This window comes from Acinonyx jubatus, chromosome E1 (genome assembly GCF_027475565.1).
Source record: "Acinonyx jubatus isolate Ajub_Pintada_27869175 chromosome E1, VMU_Ajub_asm_v1.0, whole genome shotgun sequence".
In the NCBI taxonomy this organism is placed as follows: domain Eukaryota; kingdom Metazoa; phylum Chordata; class Mammalia; order Carnivora; family Felidae; genus Acinonyx; species Acinonyx jubatus.
In genome coordinates this window covers 25,921,339-25,938,001 of record NC_069397.1, presented here as the reverse complement: position 1 = coordinate 25,938,001, position 16,663 = coordinate 25,921,339, and the positions used below count along the sequence as shown (strand labels likewise).

Here is a 16,663-nt window from a genome sequence, read left to right as displayed (position 1 = left end):
CATGGGATGTCTTTCCTTTTATTTATGTCTTTTTTTAATTGTTCTCAGCAGTATTTAGTAGTTTTAGAGTACAACTCTTTAACCTTCTCGGTTAAATTTATTTCTGAGTATTTCTTATGCTGTAGTAAATGGGTTGTTGTCTTAACTTCCTTTTCCAGTTGTTCATTGCTGTTGTTTGGAAAGGGAACTGATTTTTGTGTCTTGATTTTGTATCCTGCAACTTTACTACTAAATTTATTGGCTTTATATTTGGGAGGGATCTTTAGTTTTCTAATTATAAGATCATATCATTGGCAAACAGAGATCATTTTACTTTTTCCTTTCCAATTTGGATGTCTTTTTCTTGCCTGATTATTCTGGCTAGAACTTAAACTACTATATTGAATAGAAATGGTGCAGAGTGGCATTGTGGGTTGTTTCATTGGGTGTGATGTTAGCTGTGAGTTTTTCATATATTGCTTTATAATGTTGAGGAAGTTTCCTTGTATTCCTAGTTTATTCACTTTTTTTTTTTTTGTCATTGATGCTTTTTCTGTATCAATTGAGAATAATTATGTGGCTTTTTTGGGGGGGGGTTCTTCATTCTATTAATTCTATATGTTACATTAACTGATTTTCATATGTTGAACTACTCTTTAATTTTGGGAATAAATCCCATTTGGTCTTGGTTATAATCCTTTTAGTATGTTGCTAAATTTGGTTGCTGAATTTGTTGAGGATTCTCGCATCAGTATTCATAAGAGATATTTGTCTATAGTTTCTTTTGCTTTTTGAGAGAGAGAGAGAGAGAGAGAGGAAAGAGAGAAATCTCAAGTGGGGGAGGGGCAGAGAGCACAAGTGAGGGAAGGAGAGAAAGAGAGGGAGATACAGGATCCAAAGTGGGCTCTGCTCTGACAACAGAGAGCCTGATATGGGGCTTGAACTCATGAACCATAAGATCATGACCTGAGCCAAAATCAGATGCTCAACTGACTGAGCCACACAGGCGCCCCAGTTTCTTTTGCTTCTAATATCTTTGTCTGCCTTTGCTCTTAGGGTAGTATTAGCCTCATAGAATAAGTTAGTAAATATTCTCTACACCTCAGTTTTTTGGTAGAGTTGAGTAGGATTGGTGTTAATTCTTTAAAGGATTTGTAAAATTCACCAATAAATCCACTGGGTTCAGGGATTTTCTTTGTTGGAAGATTTTTGATTGCTGTTTCAATCTCTCTACTAGTTATAAGTCTATTCAGGTTTTCTATTTATTCATGATTCAGTTTTTGCAGATTGTGTATTTCTTCAAATTTGTCCATTTTATGTTGGCTATCCAAGTTGAGATACAATTGTTTATGATGTTTTTTATAATCTTTATTTCTGTAAAATTGGTAGTGAGGTCGCTTCTTTCTTTTGCGGTTTTAGTAATTTGAGTCTTACCCTCCCCCCCCCCCCCACAGTCATTCTAGCTAAAGGTTTGTCAATTTTTTTTTTTTACCCTTTCAAAGAACCAACTTTTGGCTTTATTGATTTTCTCTGCTGTTTCCTATTCTTTTTTTTCCCATTTATCTCTTCTGTGATCTTTATTATTTCCTTCCTTCTGCTAGTTTTCGATTTAGCATGCTCTTCTTTTTCTACTTCCTGAAAGCACAAAATTAGTTTATTAATTTGAGATCTTCCTTTTTAATTTTTATTTATTTATTTTTAAATGTTTATTTTTGAGAGAGAGAGCAGGGAAGGGGTAGTCAGAGGGGGGTAACAGGATCCAAGCAGGCTCCATGCTATCAGTGCAGAGCCCGATGTGGGGCTCGAACTCATGAACCATGAGATCATGACCTGAGCCCAACGTCAGATGCTTAAACCGACTGAACCACCCAGGCACCCTGAGATCTTCCTTTTTTAAATTTATTTAAAAAAATTTTTTTAATGTTTAGTATTTGAGAGAGAAAGAGAGACAGACAGAGCATGAGTGGGGGAGGGACAGAGACAGGGAGACACAGAATCCAAAGCAGGCTCCAGGTTCTGAGCTGTCAGCACAGAGCCTGACTGGGGGCTTGAACTCACAAACCATGAGATCATGACCTGAGCCGAAGTTGGATGCTTAACTGACTGAGCCACTCAGGTGCCCCTTTCTTTTTTTTAAAGCATGTCATTATAGCTATAAATATCTCTCTTAGCACTGCTTTCTTTGCATCCTTTAAGTTTTGGTATATTGTGTTCTCATTTTCATATTTCTCAAGGTATTTTCTAATTTCTCTTGTAATTTCTTTTTTGACTTGTTGGTTGTTTAAAATATGTGTTGTTTAGGGGCACATGGGTAGCTCAGTCGGTTAAGCATCCAACTCTTGGTTTTGGCTCAGGTCATGATCTCACAGTTTGTGAGTTTGAGCCCCGCATCAGGCTCTGTGCTGGCAATGCAGAGCCTGCTTGGGATTCTCTCCCTCTTTCTGCCCCTCTCCTGCTTGCTGTCTCTCAAAATGGAAAAATAAACTTAAAAAAAATTTTTAATATGTGTTATTTAATTTCCTTATATTTGTGAGTTTTCTAGTTTTCCTTCTTTTATTGATTTCTAGTTTTATTCTATTGTGACCAGAAAAGATCTTTTGTATGATTACAGTGGTCTTCCTTCCTTCCTTCCTTCCTTCCTTCCTTCCTTCCTTCCTTCCTTCCTTTCTTTTTTTTCTTTCTTCCTTTCTTTCTAATTTACATCCAAGTTAGTTACCATATAGTGCAATAATGATTTCAGGAGTCGATTCCAGTGATTCATCCCCTATGTATAGTACCCAGTGCTCATCTCAACAAGTGTCTTCATTAATGCCCCTTACCCATTTAGCCCAGCCCCCCCACCCACAACCCCTCCAGCAACCCTCAGTTCTCTGTATTTAAGAGTCTCTTATGGGGGCGCCTGGGTGGCTTGGTCGGTTCAGCGTCCGACTTCGGCTCAGGTCACGATCTCGCGGTCCGTGAGTTCAAGCCCCGCGTCGGGCTCTGTGCTGACCGCTCAGAGCCTGGAGCCTGTTAGGGATTCTGTGTCTCCCTCTGTCTCTGCCCCTCCCCTGTTCATGCTCTGGCTCTCTCTGTCTCAAAAATAAATAAACGTTAAAAAAAAAAAAAATTAAAAAAAAAAAGAGTCTCTTATGTTTTCTTCCCCTCCCTGTTTTTATATTATTTTTGCTTCCCTTACCTTAGGTTCACTAATTTTGTATCTTAAATTCCACATGAGTGAAGTCATATATTTGTCCCTCTCTGACTGACTTATTTCGCTTAGCATAATACCCTCTAGTTCCATCGACATTGTTGCAAAGGGCAAGATTTCATTCTTTTTGATTGTCAAGTAATACTCCACTGTGTGTGTGTGTGTGTGTGTGTGTGTGTGTGTGTGTGTGTGTGTACCACATCTTCTTTATCCATTCATCTGTCATTGGACATTTGGGCTCTTTCCATACTTTGGCTATTGTCGATAGCACTGCTGTAAACATTGGGGTGCATGTGCCTCTTCGAAACAGCACACCTATAGCCCTTGGATATATACCTAGTAGTGCAATTGCTCGGTTGTACGGTAGTTCTATTTTTAACTTTTTAAGGATCCTCAATACTGTTTTCCAGAGTGGCTGCATCACTTTGCATTCCCATCAGCAGTGCAAAAGAGATCCCCTTTCTCCACATCCTTGCCAACATCTGTTGTTGCCTGAGCTATTAATTTTAGCCATTCTGAATGGTGTGAGATGGTATCTCATTGTGATTTTGATTTGTATTTCCCTGATGATGACTGATGTTGAACATTTTTTCATGTGTCTGTTAGCCATCTGGATATCTTCTTTGGGAAAGTGTCTATTCATGTCTCTTGTCCATTTCTTCTACAGTGATTATAAATTTATTAAGACTTGTGTTATGGACTCATGTGGTCTTTTCAGGAGAATGTTCCCTGTCCCTTTTGGAGAAATGTGTATTCTCTGTTGTGATTGAAGTTCTATACATGTCTATGAGGTCCAACTAATTTACAGTGTTGTTCTAGTTCTCTTTTTCCTTTCTCATCTCTATGCAGTTTCTATCCATTAGTGTAAGTGGGTTATTGATGTCTCCAACTCTTGTATAGTTGTCAGTTTCTCCCTTTCTGCCATTGTTTGCTTTATATATGTTGGGTCTTCAATTTTGGTGCATTATATTTACAGTTGTTATATGTTTTTCATAATCGACCTTTTTATCATCAATGTATAGTATCCTTTGTAGCAGTTTTTGACTTCAAGTTTATTTTGTCTGATATTAGTAATGCCACCCTACTCTTCTTTTGGTTACTATTTGTTTGGAATAGCTTTTCCATCCTTTTACTTTCAGCCTTCATGTCTTTAGATCTAATGTGAATCTCCTATAGTTAGTGTATAGTTGAGCCATCTTTTTAAATCAATTCTGCCATTTGTTATTTGCTTTCTGTGTGTCTTACAACTTTTATGTTCTTTATATCCTCCATCACCACCCTCTTTTTTGTTTACTTGATTTTTTATAGTTACACATTTTGCTTTCTCGTTTTGCTTTGTGTTTATCTTATAGATACTTTCTTTGCACTTAGAGTGGGGATTACCTATTTAGCATCCTATCGTAGCAATCAGATTTGAATTGATACCAACTTCATTGATGCACAGAAACTTCCATGTAAATAGCTCCATCTCTCCTTTGTGTTACTGATGTCACAAGTTACTTCTTTTTACATGTATGCCAAATAACAAAGATTTATAATAATTTTCATGCATTTGCCTTTTAAATCCTGTAGAAAATTAAAAATAGGGTTACAGGGGTGCCTGGGTGGCTCAGTCGGTTAAGCGTCTGACTTCGGCTCAGGTCATGATCTCACGGTTCATGGGTTCGAGCCCCGCATCGGGCTCTGTGCTGACAGCTCAGAGCCTGGAGCCTGTTTCAGATTCTGTGTCTCCCTCTCTCTATGCCCCTCCCCAACTCATGTTCTGTCTCCCTTGTAGTATTGGTTTCACTTTTCTCCATCATTTTTGAAGGGGAGTTTCTCCAGATAATAGAATTCTTGGTTGATAGTTTTTTCTTTAGCACTTTAAATATATCCCATTGCTTTCTGGCCTCTAAGGTTTCTGATGAGAGATAAGCTTATGGTCTTATTGAGAATCCTTTGTATGAGATGAGTTGCTTTGCTTTTGCATCTGTTTATTCATTTGTTTGTTTATGTATTTATTTTGCTCTTCATCTTTTGACAGTTGAATTACAAAGTGTCTTTGTGTATGTTGCTTTGGATTTATTCTAATTGAACTCCTTAGAACTGATTGAACTCCTTCTGGATTTGTAGACTCACTTCTTTCATCACATTTGGGGCAATTTTAGCCATTATTTCTTGAAATATTTGAATTAAGAGATAAGGGAAATACAAAATGTCACAATTCATGTAGTGTAGCTGAAGTTATACTTAGAGGGAAATTTATAGCTTTTAATCCTTATTAGAAAAAAAGAGAAAGATCTTATAATCTGAATTTCTGAGGAAAATAAACAAAAATAAACAAAATAGAGGAAAGGAAATAATAAAATAGAAAACCAATAAATAATATAAAGAAATCCGTGAAACCAAGAGCTATACTCATTATTAAAATGTATTAATAAAGCTAATAAAATCTAACAAGACCACACAACATAAAAAGGGAAGGAAAATTACCAATGCTAAGAATTAAGTGGGAATATCATTACAGATTTTGTTGAATTAAATAGGTAATAAAGGGATATTTTTAACAACTTTATGCCAAGCAGATAAACAGCTTCTATGAAATGGATAGATTCCTTGAAAGACACAGATTACCAAAATTGACTCAATAAGAATCAGATAATTCAAATAACATATCTGTTGAACAAATTGAAATAGTAATTAAAACCTTTCCACAAAGAAAATTGTAGGCTCAGATGTCTTTATTGGTTAATTCTATAAAGAAAAAGTACCATTACTACTCAAACTCAGAAAATAGAGGAAGAGGGAGTACTTCCCATGTCATCAGGCAAACTATCCCTGATACTAAAGCCAAATAGGACATTATAAGAAATTAAAACTATGGACCAACATGGGCCTAAAAGTCATTAACAAGATATTGGTAAATATAATCCCTTAGTATAAAGAGGATCATATATCATGACCAAGTGAGATTTATCCTAAGAAGCTAATAATAATTCAGTCTTCAAAAATCCACCTGTATAATTCAGTTCATCAGTGGAATAAGTTAGAAAAATTAGAAAAAACACGTTCCTCTAAAAATTCACAGATATAGCATTTTACAAAATTTACTGCCAGTTCATAATATAAACTTCTAGTAAATAAAGAACAATCTGATAAAGGGGAATCTGAAAAACTTACAGCTAACATCCTGCTTAATGTTCTAAGACTGAATGTTTTTTGTCCACTTTCAGGAATAAGGCTCAGATGTCTTTTTTTTTTTTTTTTATCATTTATTTATTTATTTTGAGAGTGAGAGAGTACACGCAAGTAGGGAAGGGGCAGAGAGAGAGAGAAAGAGAGGCAGAATCCCAAGCAGTCTCCACACCGAGCATAGAGCCTAACATGGAGCTCCATCCCATGAACCTCAAGATTATGACCTGAGCTAAAATCAGAGTCAGGCTTTTAACTGACTGAGCCACCCAGGTACCCCCAGATGTCTGTTTCTTACTCTGTTCAACATTGTACTGTATCTAGAATAGTAAGACAAAAAAAGGAAATAAAAGTTAGATTTCAGAAGAAAAAGAAAATGGTTTTGCTCAGACATCGTGATTGTGTATTTATAAAATACTAAGGAATCAATAAAAAAAAGCTATTAGAATTAATAACTGAATATAGCAAGTTCTCAGTCTAGAGAAAGTCAATATAGGCACCCCTTATCATGGGTTTGAACTGCACAAGCCCACTTATATGTCAATTTTTTTTATAAATATAGTGTAATATTATGAATGTGTTTTCTTTTCCTTATAATTTTCTTAATAATATTTTTCTTTTCTCTAGCTTGCTTTATTATAAGAACACTATCATACATTTAATATACAAAATATGTATTAATCAGGTATGTTATTGGCAAGTCTTTTGGACAGTAGTAGGCTATTAGTAGTCAAGTTTTGGGGGAGTCAGAAGTTATATATGGCTTTTTAACTAGGCAGGGGTGGTGTTGTTCCTAATTCCCACATTGTTCAAGGATCAACTGCATACATAAACAGATTGTTTATCTATAATAGTAATGGCCTATTGGAAAATAAAATTTAAATCAGCATCAGTTCAAATACCATTAAAAAGCATGAAATTATGTGCATTATATGCATGACCTGAACACTAAAAAGTACAAAACATTGCTGAGAGAAATTAAAGACTGTATATAATACCTATATAAAGAGATACTATGTTTATGAGTCTTAGTATTGTCTTAGTATTGTTAAGGTATCTATTATCCTGAAATTTATCTGTACATTCAAGCCAATCTTAGTAAAGATTTCAATAGGCCTTTTTAAAAAAGTGTTTATTTTGAGAGAGAGAGTGAGAGAGCACGAGCAGGGGAGGGGCAGAGAGAGAGGGAGAGGAGTCTGTCAGTGCAGAGCCTGACACAGGATTTGATCTCACAAACTGTGAGATCATGATTTGAGCCAAAATCAAGAGTCAGACACTTAACCAACTGAGCCATCCAGGCACCCCTCAATAGGCCTTTTTTTTTTTTTTTTTTTGTGAAGAAATTGACATGATTCTGTAATTCACACAAAAGTGCAAATAGCTTAGATTATTTAAAAATTTAGAAAAATAAGTAAAAACAAAGTTGGAAGTCTTAAATAACTGATTTCAAGATTTCCTGTAGAGCCACAGAGATACTGGGCATAGGGATCAACATATATATCAGTGGAACAAAGTAGAATCTAGAAGTTGATTCACATGTATATACATATATGGTCAACTGGCTTTTGACAAAGATGCAAGTAATTAAAAAAAATTCTTTTTAACGTTTATTTATTTTTGAGAGATGCGCAGAATATGAGTGGGGGGAGGGGCACAGAGAAAGGGAGACACAGAATTTGAAGCAGGCTCAGGCTTTGAGCTGTCAGCACAGATCCCTATGCGGGGCTTGAACCCATGGAACCATGAGATCATGACCTGAGTCAGAATCTGATGCTTAACCATCTGAGCCACCCAGGCACCCCAAGATGCCAAGGTAATTTATTCGATAAGTGGAAGTCTTTGCAGAAAATGGGACTCTTGTACATCCTTATGGGATAAAGTGAACACTGACACCTCATAACCTTATCCAAAAAATTAACTCAAAATTGATCACATACCTAAACATAAAAAGCTAAAACATAAAAACTGAAATCACTTCTTTAAAGACCTTATCTTTAAATATAGACACATTTTGAGATACTGGGGATTAGGACTTCAACATATAAATTTTGAGTGAGAAAATCTCAGTCCATAATGGTACAAAGGAACTTTTTGGGAAAATGTATGTTTCATATTTTGATTATGGCAAGAGTTTCTTGGGTACATGAATTTGTTAAAACTCATTGAATTACTCGCTTAAAATGAATGCATTTTGTTAGTAATTATACACCAATGAAATTGCTTTTTTAGCAGCAAAACATCAGCCCAAGCAAAACAGAAAAAAATACAATTTTCATTGCAAATCTGATGAAAATGTTATTCAAATATGTTTATCTGGAAAGTATAATATAAGATCTTCCCACATAGGATATGATGTGTGTCTATATTATGCAGTATTTTTGTATCCTTCAGTAAAATTAGGTGGTTAAACCAACAATAAAACAGTGTGCTTAATACTTTCCCTTTTTTTTCCCAAATGTTTTTAATGTTTATATTTTTGAGAGAGAGATTGTGAGCAGGGGAGGGACAGAGAAAAAGGGAACTCCAGGCTCTGAGCTGTCAGTAGAGAGCCTGATGCAGGGCTCAAACTCACAAACCACAAGACCATGACCTGAGCTGAAGTTGGACACTTAACTGACTGAGCCACCCAGTTGCCCCGATACTTTCCCTTTAACAAAAGTGCATAAGCAGATACATTCTACCTTTCATTAGGTCATCTGGTATGCCAATATAAATAACTGAATAAATAGCTTTTGCTGTGAAAATTTATATGTTCAAATATTGTTCAAATTCAGTTTTAAAATGAATGTTTAGAGTTGTTGTTTATACAAGTTGACATTCCATGAGTTTTTAGGTAATCAGTCTTATAGTTCACATTCCCTACAAGCTTCTACTTCACCTTTATGAAGTCTAGAATAGTTAATAACGTAAGTACAAGAGTCAGGCAGGAATTCAACTAAAGAAAATTATCAACCAGAAAGAAAAAAAAAGGGGGGGAAGATGTTTAAAGGTTTAAAAATGGCAAACAAAATGATGAAATTCTGTTTTTCATTAATGAATAACATGTCTATATTGATGACAACTTAAAGATCAGGGTGCTATTAATATCTAAATTAGATGCCATTCCATAATTATGACATAGTATACACAATTGGTAAGATATTATTGTGTTACAGACCTATAATTCACAATTTAAAAGCATATTTAATTATAATATTGTAAACAGCTTCCTTAGAAAGATGAGTAACTATGATGATGAATCAACTAAATATATAGGCATTATCACTTTTCCCTTCATTGGGTACTTAGTCTTTGATAAGATACCAGGCACCAGGCCTTTCTACATCTTAATGTAGACAGATTGACAACATGAACACTAATGGTTTTTATCTTAATTTTATTTAAAAGCATCTTCTAATTCTAATTAACTTGTACTTTCTGATACTCTTTGGTACCCAGTGAGTATCAGTTCTGATACTCATTTTGAAAAGTTATTTTTGCTAGCATTGCTACTGATTTTTACCATAAATAATCTTGTTAGGGTATATTTATTCACCTTGTCTTAACAATAAAAAAATATTAAAAATGACAGTTGTAACATAGCTTTATAGTAAAAGTATATTTTCTAAATAAGTGAAGGTTTAAGTAAAATTAAAAGAACATTAGTTTTATTATAATAAAAATTACATACTTAAATGTTACTTAGAGTTTTTATATCATGTGATTATGCTGTATGGATCTAAAAAGAGACACAGTATGTGGGTTACAGGGTTTTTTTCCTGATTAGAATGTGATTATCATAATAATTCATCATGAAGCATAAGAACTTTATTAAAGACATGAGAAGTTTTGAAATTTGGTTTGTAATACTAAAACCAAATATTTCTTCAAAATTAAAAAAAGTATGGGGGCGCCTGGGTGGCTCAGTCGGTTGAGTGTCCGACTTCAGCCCAGGTCATGATCTCGCGGTCCGTGAGTTCGAGCCCCGCGTCGGGCTCTGTGCTGACAGCTCAGAGCCCGGAGCCTGTTTCAGATTCTGTGTCTCCTTCTCTCTGACCCTCCCCTGTTCATGCTCTGTCTCTCTCTGTCTCAAAAATAAAACATTAAAAAAAAATAAAAAATAAATATAAAGTATGTTTAGGGTGCCTGGGTGGCTCAGTTGGTTGAGCATCTGACTTGATTTCAGCTCAGGTTATGATCTCTCAGTTCATGTGAGATCGAGCTCCATGTTGGGCTCCACATGGCATGGAGCCTGCTTAAGATTCTCATATTCTCTCTCTCTCTCTCTCTCTCTCTCTCTCTCTCTCTCTCTCTCTTTCTCTCTTTCTTTCTTTCTCTCTCCCTCCCTCCTCCCCCCAACCCACCCCTTAAAAAAGATATTTAAAACAGAGAAGATTTTGAAGAATCAATATTATAGCACAGAGGAGAAAATTTTTCTTTATTCATAATTTTCAACTAGTTCTTATTATCTAATTATTGTAATTACCAATTGACTCCTATTATAATGTTTCAAAATCTTGAATTTTTGAAAATTCAGAAACCTCCTAATTTTTCCTTCTTTAACTTATTTTTTCTTAATCTCAAGTTGGTCTCCTTCCTGTTTTCATAAACCTTTTTTTTGAGATACAGTTCACTTATCATATAAATCACCCTTTTAAGGTATAGAATTTAGTAATTTTGAGTATACTTACAAAGTTGTACAGCCATCACCACTAATGGTCTAATTCTAGAACATTTTCTTCACTTCAAAAAGAAATCCCTTATCTAGTAGTAGTCATTTCCTCCTCTAACCTCCCCTTACCCCCTGGTAACCACTACTCTGTGTTTCTATGGATTTGCTTTTTCTGGACATTTCATGTAAATGGAATCATATAATATGCGGCCTTTTTGGTGACTTCTTCACTTAGTATAATGTTTTCAAGGTTTATCTGTGTTGTAGGATGAATCAATACTTTATTCCTTTTTATGATTAAATAATATTCCTTTTACTTGCAATATTTGTATCTCTGAACTTAAAGTGTGTCTTTTATGGACAGCATGTTCATTTTTTCAAAATCCATTCTGCTACTCTGCCTTTTAACTAAAGTTTTTACTTCATTTAGATTTGGTGTCATTATTGATAAGGTAGCTTTTATATCTGCCACTTGGCTATTTGTTTTATGTATGTCGTCTTTTTCTCCCTTGTATTCCTCCATTACAAGTAGGAGGAATACAAGTGTTAAGTAAGTATTTCCTAGTGTGCTGTTTAAATTTTTCTAGTGTGTCATTTTAATTTCTTTGGTGGTTTTTTTTACTATATATATTTTGTTATTTAAAAATTTTTTTTGAATGTTTATTTCTTTATTTTGAGAGCAAGAGAGAGAAAGAGCACGAGTGGCGGAGAGGCGGGGGAGGGCAGGGTGGAGAGAGAATCCCAAGAAGCCTCCATGCTGAGCATAGAGCCAGACATGGGACTTGATCTCTCGAACTGAGAGATCATGACGTGAGCAGAAATGAAGAGTTGGATAGTCAACCAACGGAACCACCCAGGCCCTATTTTTTAGTTATTTTTTTAATGGTTGTCCTGGGAATAATAATAGCCATCTTAATTTATAACAATATACAGTAGTTTGGATTGATACTACTATAATTTCAATAGCATATAAAAATTTTGATCCTGTATAGCTGTATTATGTCCTACTTTGTGCTATTATTATCATAAACATAAATTTTTATACATGTATGCCTGTCAACACAGGTTTATAATTACTGCATTTGTACTTATTTTTTTAACCAAATAGACAAAAAGTGTTACAAAAAATATATTTATACTGTCTCTTATGTTTACTTTATATTTACTTCTGTTACTTATTTTTCATGTAGTTTTGAGTGACTGTCCCCCAAAACTCATTCTTAGGGTCTGAGATTACAGCTCTCTCCATCATAATCCACTGTCATTATCCAATCACCTTGGGGCTCAATCTCATGAACTGTGAGATCATGACCTGAGCGAAAATAAAGAGTTGATGCTCGAGTGACTGAGCCACCCAGGTGCCCCTAAGAGAGATCATGTTAATGGGTAGAAGATTTTCCAAACTTTTTTTATGGATAGAAAAGTTTCCAAAAAATTATTTTGAAAAGAGACTCTCTGGTGCCAAAGTAGCAACTTGAACCTTTTTAATTCATTTCAGTCTGATTTTTTGTTACATCTTTATGAGTAAAATATATAAACCATTTTCCCTGAGGGAACATTTTTGCATTGACCACTGAATGTCAGATAAGGAATAAAATGCAAATGTTTCTGTTCAGTCTCTAGTTAGAATTTTTATAAGTATTGTTTAATATTAAATGTGTATGTTGAGAGAAATTAGTTTGATATGTTTCTCATTTTTGAGCTATATTGCATTTAATTTGAAGGAGAAACCAAATTGTTCCATTCAACTTTTTTAAACGTTTATTTTTGAGAGAGAGAGAGAGAGAGAGAGAGAATGTGTGCAAGCAGAGGAGGGGCAGAGAGAGAGGGAAACAGGATCCGAAGTGGGCTCTGCACCAGCAGCAGAGGCCAATGCAGGCTCAAACTCACAAACCATGAGATCATGACCTGAGCCGAAGTCAGGTGCTCAGCCAGATTGTTGGAACCAAATTGTTCCATTTAAAATGTTTTTCTTTTTTTTTTATTTAGATGCTTGATGTTTCTGTAGATTATAGATTTGCCTTATTTAACTAATCAACCAAGCATTTCTAAGGAACATTTTCCCCACAATGTTAAGGAGAAGGAATGTTCATGGTGTTGAGGACTTTGGGATTGTGAGAGGTTAGGTGTAGTTCTTAAGAACTTCTCTTTTTAACTAAACAATATTCCTTCATTTGTTCATTCCTTCACTGATTTTATTTATTTAACAAACATTGGGCACATAACTACATTCTGAGTAAACAACTCAAACGACTTGGCCAAAGTTGTATGTTTAATTAATGAAAGTATTTGCCTTAGAACTCTTGATTTTCTGGTCCAGTGCTATGTTCATAATAGCATTCTAGAGTTTAATATATGAAATATAGTTGATATGGTAAATATTAATTTGATCTATTATTATTTAGAATAATACACACATTTATACAAATACCTATATACTGGTATATCAGTATTTATTTTTGCTTTTCACTTCTACCATTGCTTGTGAGCTAAACTGTTATCCTTAGAAAGGTAGACATAAGAGCTACTCTGAAGGGATATGCTGAAAGTGGCTTTAATGAGTGACTGATTAAATATTCTGGAAAATAGATCATTCGGAAAGCATCTATTTAAACAACCAGGTTTTTTGCTTTTTTTTTTAATGTTATGCATGTATATAATCATTCATACAGTTTTTCTGTAAACAAAAATATGTACATTTATGTCACATCTAGCTTCAACAGACCTTTATAAAAATATATTGATTACAATTTTTTAAGTGAAAAACCTAGGGAGAATAAGAGCAGGGAAGTTAAGATTAACTAGAGTGAAGGATGGCTAGATAACCTAGTTGAAAGAGGCAAGGGTCAAGCAATAAATCTAGAAGCTGCATTCATTCTAATTGCTTTCTCTCTCTCTCTCTCTCAAAAATGAATAAACATTAAAAAAAAATTTTTTAAGTCAGTAGACATTAAGATAGGAAATTATCTAGATGGTCCTGATCTAATCATTCAAGCCCTTTAGGAGCAGAATTTTCTACAGCTGGTTGCAGAAAAGGAAGTCAGAGACACATGATCTAGCCTGGAAGAAAACAGACATCCGTGTTGTAAACTGGTGGGCGGGGTGGAGCATGTGGTAAGGTATTTCAGATGGCCTCTAGCTGCTGAGAGACATCGCGGCCCTTAGATAGCAAATAATGGGGCGTAATAGTCTTGAAGCCAGTAGGAAATGAATTCTGACAACAACCAGTGACCTTGGAAGAAAATCCAGTTTCAGATGAAAACTGCAGTCCTGACAGACACCTTAATTTGAGCCTATGAGACCTAAGCAAGAATCTAGTTGTGCTATGACTGGACATCTGATCTTCAGAAACTGGGATAATAAATGATGGTATTTTTATGCTACCACGTGAATGACACTGGAAGACGTTATGCTGAATAGAATAAGGCAGTCACAAGAAGACAAATGCTGTATGATTCCCTTTATTTGAGGTACTGAGAGTAGGCAAATTCATAGAGACAAAGTAGAAGAGTAGTTGCCAGGGGCTGGGGGAAGAGGGAATGAGGAGTTTTTAAGGGGTATAATTTTGGTTTTGCAAGGTAAGTAGCGTTTTGGATATTGGTTGTACAATAATGTGAATGTACTTAACACTACTGAGCTATACATTTAAAAATGGTTAAAATGGTAAATTTTATGTATACTTTACCACAATTTAAAAAAGTGGGTATTGGGGCGCCTGGGTGGCTCAGTCGGTTAAGCGTCTGACTTCAGCTCAGGTCATGATCTCGCGGTCCGTGAGTTCGAGCCCTGCGTCGGGCTCTGTGCTGACCGCTCAGAGCCTGGAGCCTGTTTCGGATTCTGTGTCTCCCTCTCTCTCTGACCCTCCCCCATTCATGCACTGTCTCTGTCTCAAAAATAAATAAACGTTAGGGAAGATGGCGGCGTAGGAGGACGCTGGGCTCACCACGCGTCCTGCTGATCACTTAGATTCCACCTACACCTGCCTAAATAACCCAGAAAACCACCAGAAGACTAGCAGAACGGAGTCTCCAGAGCCAAGCGCAGGCAAGAGGCCCACAGAAGAGGGTAGGAAGGGCGGTGAGGCAGTGCGCGCTCCACGGACTGGCGGGAGGGAGCCGGGGCGGAGGGGCGGCCCGCCGGCCAAGCCGAGCCCCCGAGTCTGGCTTGCAAAAGCGGAGGGGACGGACGGAGTATGTTCCGACAGCAAGCGGGACTTAGCATCTGGGAGGTCATAAGTTAACAGCTCTGCTCGGAGAGTGGGAAGGCTGGAGGACAACGGGAGGGAGAGTTGCTGAGCCCCGGGAGGACAGAGCTCAGTTTGGTGGGGAACAAAGGAGCTTGCCAGCGCCATCTCCCTCGCCCATCCCCCAGCCAAAATCCCAAAGGGAACCAGTTCCTGCCAGGGAACTTGCTTGCTCCGAGCAAACACACAACGCTGTGCTTCTTCGGACCCACCCCTCCGGTGGTGGGTCTGACTCCATCCCGCTGCCACAGGGCCCCTCCTGAAGTGGATCACCGAAGGAGAAGCGAGCTAAGCCTGCCCCTCCTGCCCCCGTGCACCTTGCCTACCCACCCCAGCTAATACGCCAGATCCCCAGCACCACAAGCCTGGCAGTGTGCAAGTAGCCCAGATGGGCCACGCCACCCCACAGTGAATCCCGCCCCTAGGAGAGGGGAAGAGAAGGCACACACCAGTCGGACTGTGGCCCCAATGGTGGGCTGGAGGCAGACATCAGGTCTGACTGAGGCCCTGCCCACCAACTCCAGTTATACACCACAGCACAGTGGAGGTGGCCTGCAGGTCCGCACCACTCCAGGGACTATCCAAAATGACCAAACGGAAGAATTCCCCTCAAAAGAATCTCCAGGAAATAACAACAGCTAATGAACTGATCAAAAAGGATTTAAACAATATAACAGAAAGTGAATTTAGAATAATAGTTATAAAATTAATCGCTGGGCTTGAAAACAGTATAGAGGACAGCAGAGAATCTCTTGCTACAGAGATCAAGGGACTAAGGAATAGTCAGGAGGAGCTGAAAAACGCTATAAACGAGATACAAAATAAAATGGAAACGACCACGGCTCGGATTGAAGAGGCGGAGGAGAGAATAGGTGAACTAGAAGATAAAATTATGGAAAAAGAGGAGGCTGAGAAAAAGAGATAAAAAAATCCAGGAGTATGAGGCGAAAATTAGAGAACTAAGTGATACACTAAAAAGAAATAATATACGCATAATTGGTATTTCAGAGGAAGAAGAGAGAGGGAAAGGTGCTGAGGTGTACTTGAAGAAATAATAGCTGAGAACTTCCCAGATCTGGGGAAGGAAAAAGGCATTGAAATCCAAGAGGCACAGAGAACTCCCTTCAGACGTAACTTGAATCAATCTTCTGTACGACATATCATAGTGAAACTGGCAAAATACAAGGATAAAGAGAAAATTCTGAAAGCAACAAGGGATAAACATGCCCTAACATATAAAGGGAGACCTATAAGACTTGTGACTGATCTCTCTTCTGAAACTTGGCAGGCCAGAAAGGATTGGCAGGAGATCTTCAATGTGATGAACAGAAAAAATATGCAGCCGAGAATCCTTTATCCAGCAAGTCTGTCATTTAGAATAGAAGGAGAGATAATGGTCTTCCCAAACAAACAAAAACTGAAGGAATTC

General features: G+C 36.8%; 1 protein-coding gene across 1 annotated transcript in view; it reads left to right on the top strand.

The window, feature by feature from the left end:
• Positions 1-16,663, top strand: part of BRIP1 (BRCA1 interacting helicase 1) — a 205,740-nt gene that overhangs the window by 90,654 nt on the left and 98,423 nt on the right.